We start from the raw sequence: 13,026 nt of genomic DNA on the forward strand, positions 1-13,026 counted from the left end.
ATATTGGTGTAACAGTGTAGGTTCCGTCCCTCTCTTCGCCCCAACCTGGGCTCGAACCAGGGACCCTTGCACACATCAACAACTGACACCCACGAAGCATCGTTACCCATCGCGCCACAAAAGCCGCAGCCCTTGCAAAGCAAGGGGAAACCCTACTTCAAGTCTCAGAGCGAGTGACGTCACTGATTGAAACGCTATTAGCGCGCACCACCACTAACTACTAGCCATTTCACATCGGTTACACTGGCTCCTCCTAAGTTGTTTTACACACAAGGAATTTTGTTTGAATTATTCCTTATACTGTATTTTTATGCACGTGTGTGCGTTTGCGTCTCCTTGACCTGTGTCTCAGAGTACCAGTCTGCCCAGACTACATTCGTATCCTTGGGTAACCTACTCCAGTTGCATCTATGCTCCGCTGGAGACTAGCCCAGCGGAGACTATCCCCGCTGGAGACTATCCCCGCTGGAGACTAGCACCAATAGAGAAATAAAAGAAAAAACATGGTTGCCTCCTCTACTACATGTTCATGTCATGAGATTTCAACTGATATTGTTAACCAGCCAGTAAATGAACTGTGTTTTGAATATTATGTCTTAAATAGATGGTAATATGGTGGTAATATGCAGTGTGGGAGGGAGTAGCGTTGTAATTTCCTGTTGTGTTCTATGGTGACTTCCATATGGGGTCAATTTCACGCCATATGTATTTAGTCCCGTGTGGCTCAGTTGGTAGAGCATGGTGTTTGCAACGCCAGGGTTGTGGGTTCGATTCCCACGGGGGACTAGTACGGGAAAAAGTAAATGTAGGAAATGTATGCATTCACTACTGTAAGTCGCTCTGGATAAGAGCTACTGCTAAATGACTAAAATGTAAAAATGTCATTTAAAATAAATTGTGGACATAAAAAATAAAGTTGAGAATAGAAACATATTTTCGAGGACAGGTGAAATAATGGATGTTGAAATCAAAAACCAAACAATTGAAAGCAAAATGTATAGAATTGTAAGCAAAGAATTTTAAAGCGAGAGCAAAACTCTATGACAAATGATTAAAACGAATGCAAAAATCTTTTTCGGTTAAACTTTCCCAGCAACCAATCCTATTGAATACATTTTGCCTACGCTCTTTCCTGTATGTACTATCTTTTGGTTACGCTACTCGTATCTTTGCTTTCGATGTCTGTTTCTTTGCTTTCACTGCCAGTCTTTTCGACTGCGAGTTTTGGCATTATTTTTCCGTGAAGGGCGGAGTTTAGAGGGAGGCATATGTAACCGATGTGAAATGGCTATTTAGTTAGCGGTGGTGCGCGCTAATAGCGTTTCAATCGGTGACGTCACTCGCTCTGAGACCTGAAGTAGTTGTTCCACTTGCTCTGCGAGGGCACGATGGGTAACGATGCTTCGTGGGTGTCAGTTGTTAATGTGTGCAGAGGGTCACTGGTTCAAGCCCAGGTTGGGATGAGGAGAGGGATGGAAGCTATGCTGTTACATTGGTGCCGTGACCTGGATCACTGGTTGCTGCAGAAAAGGAGGAGGTCAAAAGGGGGGGTGAGTTTAATCGATGTGAAATGGCTAGCTAGTTAGTGGGGTGCGCGCTAATAGCATTTCAAGAGGGTCCCTGGTTCAAGGCGAGGAGAGGGACGGAAGTTATAGTGTTAGACATAGACAATGAGTCTCCATTGGTCCGCTAGTTTTACAGTGACGGTTCGTCTTAACCCAATCAAGGAACATGATAGACAGGCTTTTTTTCCTATTGCCTACTTAAGTAGACGGTCTGACATCACCTCGTTTTAGGGTTTTAGCTAACGTACTTCAAAATTGTCAGTCACGGGTCAATAATGTACGGATATTAGAAGCTTGTCTATCTAATACATTTAATGACAAACCATCTAACTATTTAGGTAAACATATGAATTACCTGTTGCACAATGTTCGGCGCAGGTGTATGGCAAACCAGTTACCAACACCTGTGCCAAACGTTGTGCAACAGGTAATTCATATGGTAATGAAACAGGCAGGGAGCAAAAGCATGCTCAAGCGGCAGAGCCGATTTCCGCGCTTATAAGCCCAGGGTCATTACAATATGTTTACCTAAGTAGTTAGATGGTTTGTCATTAAATGTATTAGATAGACATGCTTCTAATATCCAGTGAAAGCAAAGAAAAAGACATTGAAAGCAAAAATACGAGTAGCGTAACCAGAAGGTAGTACATGCAGGAAAGAGCGTAGGCAAAATGTATTCAATAGGATTGGTTGCTGGGAAAGTTTAACCGAAAATAATTTTTGCATTAGTTTTCAAAATTTTTTTTAATCATTTGTCATAGAGTTTTGCTCTCGCTTTAAAATTATTTGCTTACAAGTTTTTTGTTTACAATTCTATACATTTTGCTTTCAATTGTTTGGTTTTTGATTTCAACATCCATTATTTAACCCGTCCTCGAAAATATAGTGTTTACATTCTCAATTAAATTTTTCATGTTTACGGTTGATTTAATTTTGAATGTAATACATATGGCGTGAAATTGGCCCCATACTTCCATGGCGTGAAATTGACCCCATACTTCCATGCCTATCAGGTGAGGTGTTTAAGACAGCAGGTGAATGTTCCTGTTCTGTTTCAATAAATTGTGCATAAACAGATTAACACATCAAACTGTAATCCCTCCGAGAATACTGACAGTGTAACTAAAGCTGCTCTCTCATAGTAGCCTGGGCATCTTTCTCTCTCCCGCTCTCTCTCTCTGTGTCTCGTTCTCTCACACATCGCCCCCCCTCTCTCTCTCTTTCTCTCTCTCTCCTATTCAGTGTAATATAAATCTAATCTGTAGAGCAGACTATTAACTGGCTCTGCATTCTGTCTACAAAATTGTGTGTGTGTGTGTGTGTGTGTGTGTGTGTGTGTGTCTGTACATGCGTGTGTGTGGAGGAGAGACGCCCGTGAGGGAAGAGCTTCTTTGAGCATGATTGCACAGCAGGACTCAGTCCCAATGGAGAAAGGCATAGCACAGCGGGGAAACACACACACACACATACACACACACACAAAGACAGTACACAGTGCTTAGTTTGCCCACTCATTTAGCCAAGAGCAGTGTCTCAGTGAGAGTATTCTCTGAGTTGGATTCCCAACCCTCCCAGTATGCAGAACCAACCCAAATGGTTTCCCATTGGCATTAAAATGCTTTAGCCACCCCTTTCATCTATGGAGTGGAGGAGAGCTTTTCTATCAAAATTCCTGCCGATGTTTTCTGATACATGCCCGCCAATTTTTTATCTTCTACTTTTAATTAAGAAGGAGAATGAGGTCTGCAGAAAGAGAGCTAATCTTTATTAATTTCTGGGCCACTGGGTTGATGGGGGGCTCGTTATAATACATGCACATTCACCCAGAGCCACCAGATGATCCATTTCTTCTCAATTAGCCCTGAAACCTTTTGAAAACCTGAAAACCTCGGGAAACGGCACCTGTGAAATATGAGGATTATCACCATAATAGTATCATTACGTTTCTGCCTGACATGTCAGTCTGTGGCAAGGCTTTTTCAGAGTGAATAGGGCCGGCTGCATTGTGGCGGGAACGGGAGCGATGGAGGTGGCAGAGGGCTATATGTGTGAAAGGCCCTCAGCCTGTCTGTATGTCAGCTCATAGGCTTAGATGTTAAAGGAGGCCCCCAGGGTTCCATCTAGCTCTGTGACAGGCCCATCAATCACCTCTCAGAGCCAAGGCAGGGGACACGCTGCCCGCGCCAACTGAGCAGCGAAACGCTCCCCCCCGCCCTCTCTCTCACGGCAATCCAGGTGGGTGTTTCCCAAGCTCTCCGACACATGGCGTTCTGACTCCCACTCCCTGCCGGTCCCGACCCGGACCCCGGCTGCTCCCTCTAGATTATCCTTCCATCTGTAATTAAACCCAGCCAAGAGGAACTGCTCTGCTGCTTCAGACTGGAGTTAACCTCTCTGGGGTATGTGGGATGCTAGCGTCCCACATACCCCAGAGTGAAATAGCAGGGCGGCAAATTCAAAACAACAAATATCTCATAATTCAAATTTCTCAAACATACAACTATTATATCCCATTTTAAAGATACACTTCTTGTTAATCCAACCACATTGTCCGATTTCAAAAAGGCTTTACGGCAAAAGCATAACATTAGATTATGTTCGGACAGCGCTGAGACAAGAAAAACCACACAGCCATTTTCCAAGCAAGGAGAGGCGTCACAAAAACCAGAAATACAGCTAAATTGAATCACTAACCTTTGACGATCTTCATCAGATGACACTCCCAGGACTCAATGTTACACAATACATGTATGATTTGTTCGATAAAGTTCATATTTATATATAAAAAAAAACATTTTACATTGGCGCGCGATGTTCAGAAAATGTTTTGCCTCCAAAACTCCCGGTGAATGAGCACATCAATTTACAAAAATACTCATCATAAATGTTGATAAAACTTACAACAGTTATTGAAAGAATTATAGATATACTTCGCCTTAATGCAACCGCTGTGTCAGATTTCAAAATAGCTTTACGGCGAAAGCACATTGTTCAATATTCTGAGTACAGAGCTCAGCCATCAAAGCAAGCTATACAGTTACCCGCCAAGTTCTGGAGTCAACCAAACTCAGAAATAGTATTATAAATCTTCACTTACCTTTGCTGATCTTCGTCGGAATGGACTCCCAGGACTCCCACTTCCACAAGAAATGTTTGTTTTGTTCGATAAACTCCATATTTATGTCCAATCACCTCCGTTTTGTTCGCGCGTTCAGATCACTATTCCAAAGGCACAATGCGCGAGCACAAAACCCTAGACGAAAGTCAAAAAGTTCCATTACCGTTCGTAGAAACATGTTAAACGATGTTTACAATCAATCCTTAGGGTCTTTTTATCATAAATATTCGATAATATTCCAACCGGACAATAGCGTATTCATTATAGAGGAAAAGGAAGGAACGGCGCACCTGTGTGACTGCGCAGTAAACAACTCATTGGCATCAGGCAGTCCACTTGTTGAGTCAGCTCTTATTCTCTCCCCAGTAACAGTAGAAGCATGAAACAAGGTTCTAAAGACTGTTGACATCTAGTGGAAGCCTTAGGAAGTGCAAAATGAACCCTAAGTCACTGTATACTGTATAGGCAATCACTTGAAAAACTACAAACCTCAGATTTCCACACTTCCTGGTTGGATTTTTCTCAGGTTTTTGCCTGCCATATGAGTTATACTGTTATACTCACAGACATCATTCAAACAGTTTTAGAAACTTCAGAGTGTTTTCTATCCAAATCTACTAATAATATGCATATCCTCCCTTCTGAGCCTGAGTAGCAGGCAGTTTACTACGGGCACACCTTTCATCCGGACGTCAAAATACTGCCCCCTACCCTAGAGAAGTTAAGAGATGGGATAGCATCACACAGACACACACACACACACATATTTCATCAGAATGGACTTCTGACGGGCCTGTCACCCTGCGGTCACTGGTCTAACACTTACTATAGATGAGGGTGTGTGTGTTTCTGTGTGGACGGGTTGCGTGTGTATGTGTCTGTATACTATCAGCTTGCGTGTCTATTAGCTTGCGTGTGTGTGGTTGTATGAGTATGTGTGTGTGGTAGCCAAGGTGTGTGTGTGTGTTTTTTAAATCATGAAATTTATATATATATATATATATATATATATATTTATATATACACTGCTCAAAAAAATAAAGGGAACACTTAAACAACACAATGTAACTCCAAGTCAATCACACTTCTGTGAAATCAAACTGTCCACTTAGGAAGCAACACTGATTGACAATAAATTTCACATGCTGTTGTGCAAATGGAATAGACAACAGGTGGAAATTATAGGCAATTAGCAAGACACCCCCAATAAAGGAGTGGTTCTGCAGGTGGGGACCACAGACCACTTCTCAGTTCCCATGCTTCCTGGCTGGTGTTTTGGTCACTTTTGAATGCTGGCGGTGCTTTCACTCTAGTGGTAGCATGAGACGGAGTCTACAACCCATACAATTGGCTCAGGTAGTGCAGCTCATCCAGGATGGCACATCAATGCGAGCTGTGGCAAGAAGGTTTGCTGTGTCTGTCAGCGTAGTGTCCAGAGCATGGAGGCGCTACCAGGAGACAGGCCAGTACATCAGGAGACGTGGAGGAGGCCGTAGGAGGGCAACAACCCAGCAGCAGGACCGCTACCTCTGCCTTTGTGCAAGGAGGAGCAGGAGAAGCACTGCCAGAGCCCTGCAAAATGACCTCCAGCAGGCCACAAATGTGCATGTGTCTGCTCAAACGGTCAGAAACAGACTCCATGAGGGTGGTATGAGGGCCCGACGTCCACAGGTGGGGGTTGTGCTTACAGCCCAACACCGTGCAGGACGTTTGGCATTTGCCAGAGAACACCAAGATTGGCAAATTCGCCACTGGCGCCCTGTGCTCTTCACAGATGAAAGCAGGTTCACACTGAGCACGTGACAGACGTGACAGAGTCTGGAGATGCCGTGGAGAACGTTCTGCTGCCTGCAACATCCTCCAGCATGACCGGTTTGGCGGTGGGTCAGTCATGGTGTGGGGTGGCATTTCTTTGGGGGGCCGCACAGCCCTCCATGTGCTCGCCAGAGGTAGCCTGACTGCCATTAGGTACCGAGATGAGATCCTCAGACCCCTTGTGAGACCATATGCTGGTGCAGTTGGCCCTGGGTTCCTCTTAATGCAAGACAATGCTAGACCTCATGTGGCTGGAGTGTCTCAGCAGTTCCTGCAAGAGGAAGGCATTGATGCTATGGACTGGCCCGCCCGTTCCCCAGACCTGAATCCAATTGAGCACATCTGGGACATCATGTCTCGCTCCATCCACCAACGCCACATTCCACCACAGACTGTCCAGGAGTTGGCGGATGCTTTAGTCCAGGTCTGGGAGGAGATCCCTCAGGAGACCATCCGCCACCTCATCAGGAGCATGCCCAGGCGTTGTAGGGAGGTCATACAGGCACGTGGAGGCCACACACACTACTGAGCCTCATTTTGACTTGTTTTAAGGACATTACATCAAAGTTGGATCAGCCTGTAGTGTGGTTTTCCACTTTAATTTTGAGTGTGACTCCAAATCCAGACCTGGATATTTATTGATTATTTTTGTGTGATTTTGTTGTCAGCACATTCAACTATGTAAAGAAAAAAGTGTTTAATAAGATTATTTCTTTCATTCAGATCTAGGATTTGTTGTTTAAGTGTTCCCTTTATTTTTTTGAGCAGTATATATATATATATATGTCTCTGTAATTTGTGTGCTAATTTTTATATATATATATATATATATATATATATATATATATATATATATATATATATATTATATTATATTATATATATATATATGTGTGTGTGTGTGTGTGTGTGTGTGTGCTTCCTCAAGCTAATGCCATGCTATCACTCACCCTCAGCACGCTTTACTGCTTGTTATAAATCTCACATCTCTTCACCATCCTCCCTCTCACTGCATCTCAGAGATGACCATTTAAAGTCCTGTGTTTTGTGAGCCTAAACCCTGCCAGGTCTGTGTCTGTTAGTACTCTCTGGCTGGAATTGGACAGGATTGGAGCCTGTCGCCATAATGGGGTCTGTGACCTGACGTGGCTATCATAGCAGCAGAGAGAGATATGTGTGTGTGTATTTTGTGCTGTGATTTTTCAAACACACTCCGCCACACTCCCTCAAGGGCAATGCTCAGCCTCCAATAATGTATAGGGATGTGGTTATCAGCATATGCAGTACATTCGGAAAGTATTCAGACCCCTTCCCTTTTTCCACATTTTGTTACGTTACAGCCTTGTTCTAAAATGGAATAAATAAAAAAAGGTCCTCATCAATCTACACATACTAAATACCCCATACTGACGAAACAAAAATATTTTTTCTGAAAAGATTGCAAATGTATAAAATAAAACAGCATTACCTTATTTGCATAAGTATTCAGACCCTTTGCTATGAGGCTAGAAATTGAGCTCAGTTGCATCCTGTTTCCATTGATCATCCTTGAGATGTTTCTACACCTTGATTGCAGTCCACCTGTGGTAAATTCAAATGATTGGACATGATTTGGAAAGGCACAGACCTGTCTATATAAGGTTCCACAGTTGACAGTGCATGTCAAAGCAAACACCAAGCCATAAGGTCAAAGGAATTGTCCGTAGAGCTTCGAGACAGGATTGTGTCGAGGCACAGACCAAGAACACAGTGGCCTCTGTCATTCTAAAATGGAACAAGTTTGGAACCACCAAGACTCTTCCTAGAGCTGACCACCTGGCCAAACTGAGCAATCGGGGTAGAAGGGCCTTGGTCAGGGAGGTGACCAAGAACCCAATGGTCACTCTGACAGAGCTCCAGAGTTCCTCTGTCGAGATGGGAGAACCTTCCAGAAGGACAACCATCTCTGCAGCACTCCACTAATCAGGCCTTTATGGTAGAGTGGCCAGACGGAAGCCCGCTTGGAGTTTGCCAAAGGCACCTAAAATACTCTCAGACCATGAGAAACAAGATTCTCTGGTCTGATGTAACCAAGATTGAACTATTTGGCCTGACTGACAAGTGTCATGTCTGGAGGAAACCTGGCACCATCCCTATGGTGAAGCATGGTGGTGGCAGCATCATGCTGTGGGGGTATTTTTCAGTGGCAGGGACTGGGAGACTAGTCAGAATTGAGGGAAAGATGAACGGAGCAAATTACAGAGACATCCTTGTTGAAATCCTGCTCCATATCGCTCAGGACCTCAGACTGGGGCAAAGGTTCAACTTCCAACAGGACAACAACCCTAAGCACATAGCCAAGGCAATGCAGGAGTGACTTCAGGACAAGTCTCTGAGTGTCCTTGAGTGGCCCAGCCAAAGCCTGGACTTGAACCCAATCGAACAGCTCGGGAGAGACCTGAAAATAGCTGTGCAGCAACGCTCTGCATCCAACCTGACAGAGCTTGAGAGGATCTGCAGAGAAGAATGGGAGAATCTCCCCAAATACAGGTGTGCCAAGCTTGTAGCATCATACCCAGAAGACTTGAGGCTGTAATCGCTTCCAAAGGTACTTCATGAAGTTAGATATTGCTGTACTGTCGAAGCTAGAAGCACAATAATTTCACTACACTCACAATAACATCTGCTAACCATGTGTATGTGACCAATAACATTTTATTTTATTTGAACAAAGTACTGCATAAATGTTTTGGATACTTACAGTTGAAGTCAGAAGTGTACATACACTTGGGTTGGAGTCATTAAAACTCGTTTTTCAACCACTCCACAAATGTCTTGTTAACAAACTATAGTTTTGGCAAGTCGGTTAGGACATCTACTTTTTGCATGACACAAGTAATTTTTCCAACAATTGTTTACAGACAGATTATTTCACTTATAATTCACTGTATCACAATTCCAGTGGGTCAGAAGTTTGCATACACTAAGTAGACTGTGCCTTTAAACAGCTTGGACGATTGCAGAAAATGTCATGGCTTTAGAAGCTTTTGATAGGCTAATTGACATCATTTGAGTCATTTGGATGTATTTCAAGACCTACCTTCAAACTCACTGCCTCTTTGCTTGACATCATCGGAAAATCAAAAAAATCAGCCAAGACCTCAGAAAACAATTGTTGACCTCCACAAGTCTGGTTCATCCTTGGGAGCAATTTCCAAACGCTTGAAGGCACCAGGTTCATCTGTACAAACAATAGTACTCAAGTATAAATACCATGGGATCACACAGCCGTCATACCGCTCAGGAAGGAGACGCGTTCCGTCTCCTAGAGCTGAACGTACTTTTGTGCGAAAAGTGCAAATCAATCCCAGAACAACAGCAAAGGACCTTGTGAAGATGCTGGAGGAAACAGGTACAAAAGTATCTATATCCACAGTAATACAAGTCCTATATCGACATAACCTGAAAGGCCGCTCAGCAAGGAAGAAGTCACTGCTCCAAAACCGCCATAAAAAGAGCCAGACTACGGTGTTCAACTGCACATGGGGACAAAGATTGTACTTTTTGGAGAAATGTCCTCTGGTCTGATGAAACAACAATAGAACTGTTTGGCCATAATGACCATCGTTATGTTTGGAGGAAAAAGGGGGAGGCTTGCAAGCCGAAGAACACCATCCGAACCGTGAAGAACAGGGGTGGCAACATCATGTTGTGGGGGTGCTTTGCTGCAGAGGGACTGGTGCACTTCGCAAAATAGATGGCATGATGAGGAAAGGAAATTATCTGGATATATTGAAGCAACATCTCAAGACATCAGTCAGGAAATTAAAGTTTGGTCTCAAATGGGTCTTCCAAATGGACAATGACCCCAAGCATACTTCCAAAGTTGTGGCAAAATGGCTTAAGGACAACAACGTCAAGGTATTGGAGTGGCCATCACAAAGCCCGGAACGTTTGACCCAAGTTAAACAATTTATAGGCAATGCTACCAAATACTAATTGAATGTATGTAAACGTCTGACCCACTGAGAATGTGATAAAAGAAATAAAAGCTGAAATAAATCATTCTCTACTATTATTCTGACATTTCACATTCTTAAAATAAAGTGGTGATCCTAACTGACCTAAGACAGGGAAGCTTTACTCGGATTAAATGTCAGGAATTGTGAAAAACTGATTTTAAATGTATTTGGCTAAGGTGTATGTAAACTTCCGACTTCAACTCTATGCAAATGTAATGTTTTTAATTTATTTATTTATTAAAAATAAATTAACTGTTTTTTCTTTGTCATTATGGGGTATTGTGTGTAGATTGATATTTAAAAAAAAAAGTCATCCATTTTAGAATAAGGCTATAACGTAAAAAAATGTGGAAACAGTCAAGGGGTCTGAATACTAAACAACCACTGCATGCATCTATCTATCTATCTATCTATCTATCTATCTATCTATCTATCTATCTATCTATCTATCTATCTATCTATCTATCTATCTATCTATCTATCTATCTATCTATCTATCTATCTATCTATCTATCTATCTATCTATCTATCTATCTATCTATCTATCTATCTATCTATCTAAATATATATATCTATATATATAAATATATATATATATATATATATATATATTGATTATACATCCACAGGATGATCCCTTGACAAATAGAATACCCTGAGATTTATGTGGATCTAAATATATACTGTATTTAAGTCCCTAGTGGCAAAATACTTATTTTGATTCATCTCACAGCAAGTCCCATCAAAATCAGCATTTCCAAAAGAAAAGAAAAACATGTTGTGATGTGTCTTAAAAGTTAAAATGTTTCTATTCTATGGACTGTACTGTAATCACCGCGGATCGTCTCAGGAGGCTCCGGACAGCGGATCGTCTCAGGAGGCTCCAGGCCGCGGGCCGTCTCAGGAGGCTCCGGGCCGCGGGCCGTCTCAGGAGGCTCCGGGCCGCGGGCCGTCTCAGGAGGTTCCGGGCCGCGGGCCATCTCAGGAGGTTCCGGACTGTCGCCGGAAGCTCTGGACTGGGACATGTCGCCGGAAGCTCTGGACTGGGAACTGTCGCCGGAAGCTCTGAACTGGGAAGGCGCACTGGAGGCCTGGTGCGTGGAGCTGGAACAGGTAGCACCAGACTGGTGACACGCACTTCAGAGCGAGTGCGAGGAGCAGGCACAGGACGTACCTGACTGGGCAGGCGCACTTCAGGGAGAGTGCACAGGATGTACCTGACTGAGGACACGCACTCCAGGGAGAGTGCAAGGAGGAGGCACAGGACGTACTGGGCTGTGGAGGCACACTGGAGACCTGGTGCGTAGAACCGGTGCAGGATATACTGGACCGTGGAGGCTGGCGGTCTGGAGCGTAGAGCTGGCACAACCCGTCCTGGCTGAATGCTCACTTTAGCCGGGCAAGTGCGGGTCGCTGGCACTGGACGCGCTGGGCTGTGAAGGCACACTGGCGACACAGTGCGTAGAGCCGGTGCAGGATATCCTGGACCGAGGAGACGCACCAGAGACCAGGAGCGCTGAGCCGGCACAACCCGTCCTGGCTGAATGCTCACTTTAGCCCGGCAACGAGCGCACCGGGCTGTGAATACGCACTGGAGATACGGTGCACATCACCGCATAACACGGTGCCTGCCTGACTGGTCACACACTCCCCACGGTAAGTACGGGGAGTTGGCTCAGGTCTAAAACCTGACTCCGCCAATCTCCACGTGTGCCCCCCCCCCCCCAAAAAAAATGTTGGGAGCTGCTTCTCGGGCTTCCGTCGTTGCCGTGCTAATTCCTCGTATCGTCGCCGTTCCTCTCTCGCTGTCTTCGCCTGCTTCCATGGCAGGGTCTTGTCCCCTGCCATTACCTCCTCCCAGGTCCAGGATGTCCTCCACTCCCTTTTCTCCCGGGCCCAGGATCCCTGCTCCTCCTGGGCACGCTGCTTGGTCCTTTGGTGGTGGGAGATTCTGTCACGCATGTGTGTAGGAACGGACCAAGGCGCAGCGTGAATGTCGTTCCACATCATTTATTAGAATGTGAAACTTTGCATGACAAACAATAAACTATAAACAAAAACACAAACCGTGACGACAGAGGTGCAACATGCACTAACTCAAAAATAATCTCCCACAAACACAAGTGGAAAAACAACTACTTAAATATGATCCCCAATTAGAGACAACGATGACCAGCTGCTTCTAATTTGAAATCATACAAAAAGCCCAACATAGAAAAAAGAAACTAGAACACAACATAGAAAAAATAAAGTAGATTAAAAAAACAGTCACGCCCTGACCTACTCTACATAGAAAATAAGAGCACTCTATGGTCAGGACGTGACAGCAACTGTCATTCAGTGGACCATTCAGACTGATGGTAATGACAGTGAACAGTCCAACAAAAGCACTTTTAAGTGCTATCCTCTGGGTCCACATTGTACATTTTGTCATATATTTATTTTACACAAATCAATACAATTCAAACCCATCAGCCATGCAATTACAAGTAAATTGTCCAGCCCTATACAACAGTGGTAGCTTGTA

The 13,026-nt window shown here is 44.0% G+C and overlaps 1 protein-coding gene across 1 annotated transcript in view; it reads left to right on the forward strand.

Moving 5' to 3' along the window:
- LOC106571830 (SAM and SH3 domain-containing protein 1-like) overlaps positions 1 to 13,026 on the forward strand; it is a 337,413-nt gene that overhangs the window by 156,421 nt on the left and 167,966 nt on the right.

The sequence above is a fragment of the Salmo salar genome, chromosome ssa15, assembly GCF_905237065.1.
Source record: "Salmo salar chromosome ssa15, Ssal_v3.1, whole genome shotgun sequence".
In the NCBI taxonomy this organism is placed as follows: Eukaryota; Metazoa; Chordata; class Actinopteri; order Salmoniformes; family Salmonidae; genus Salmo; species Salmo salar.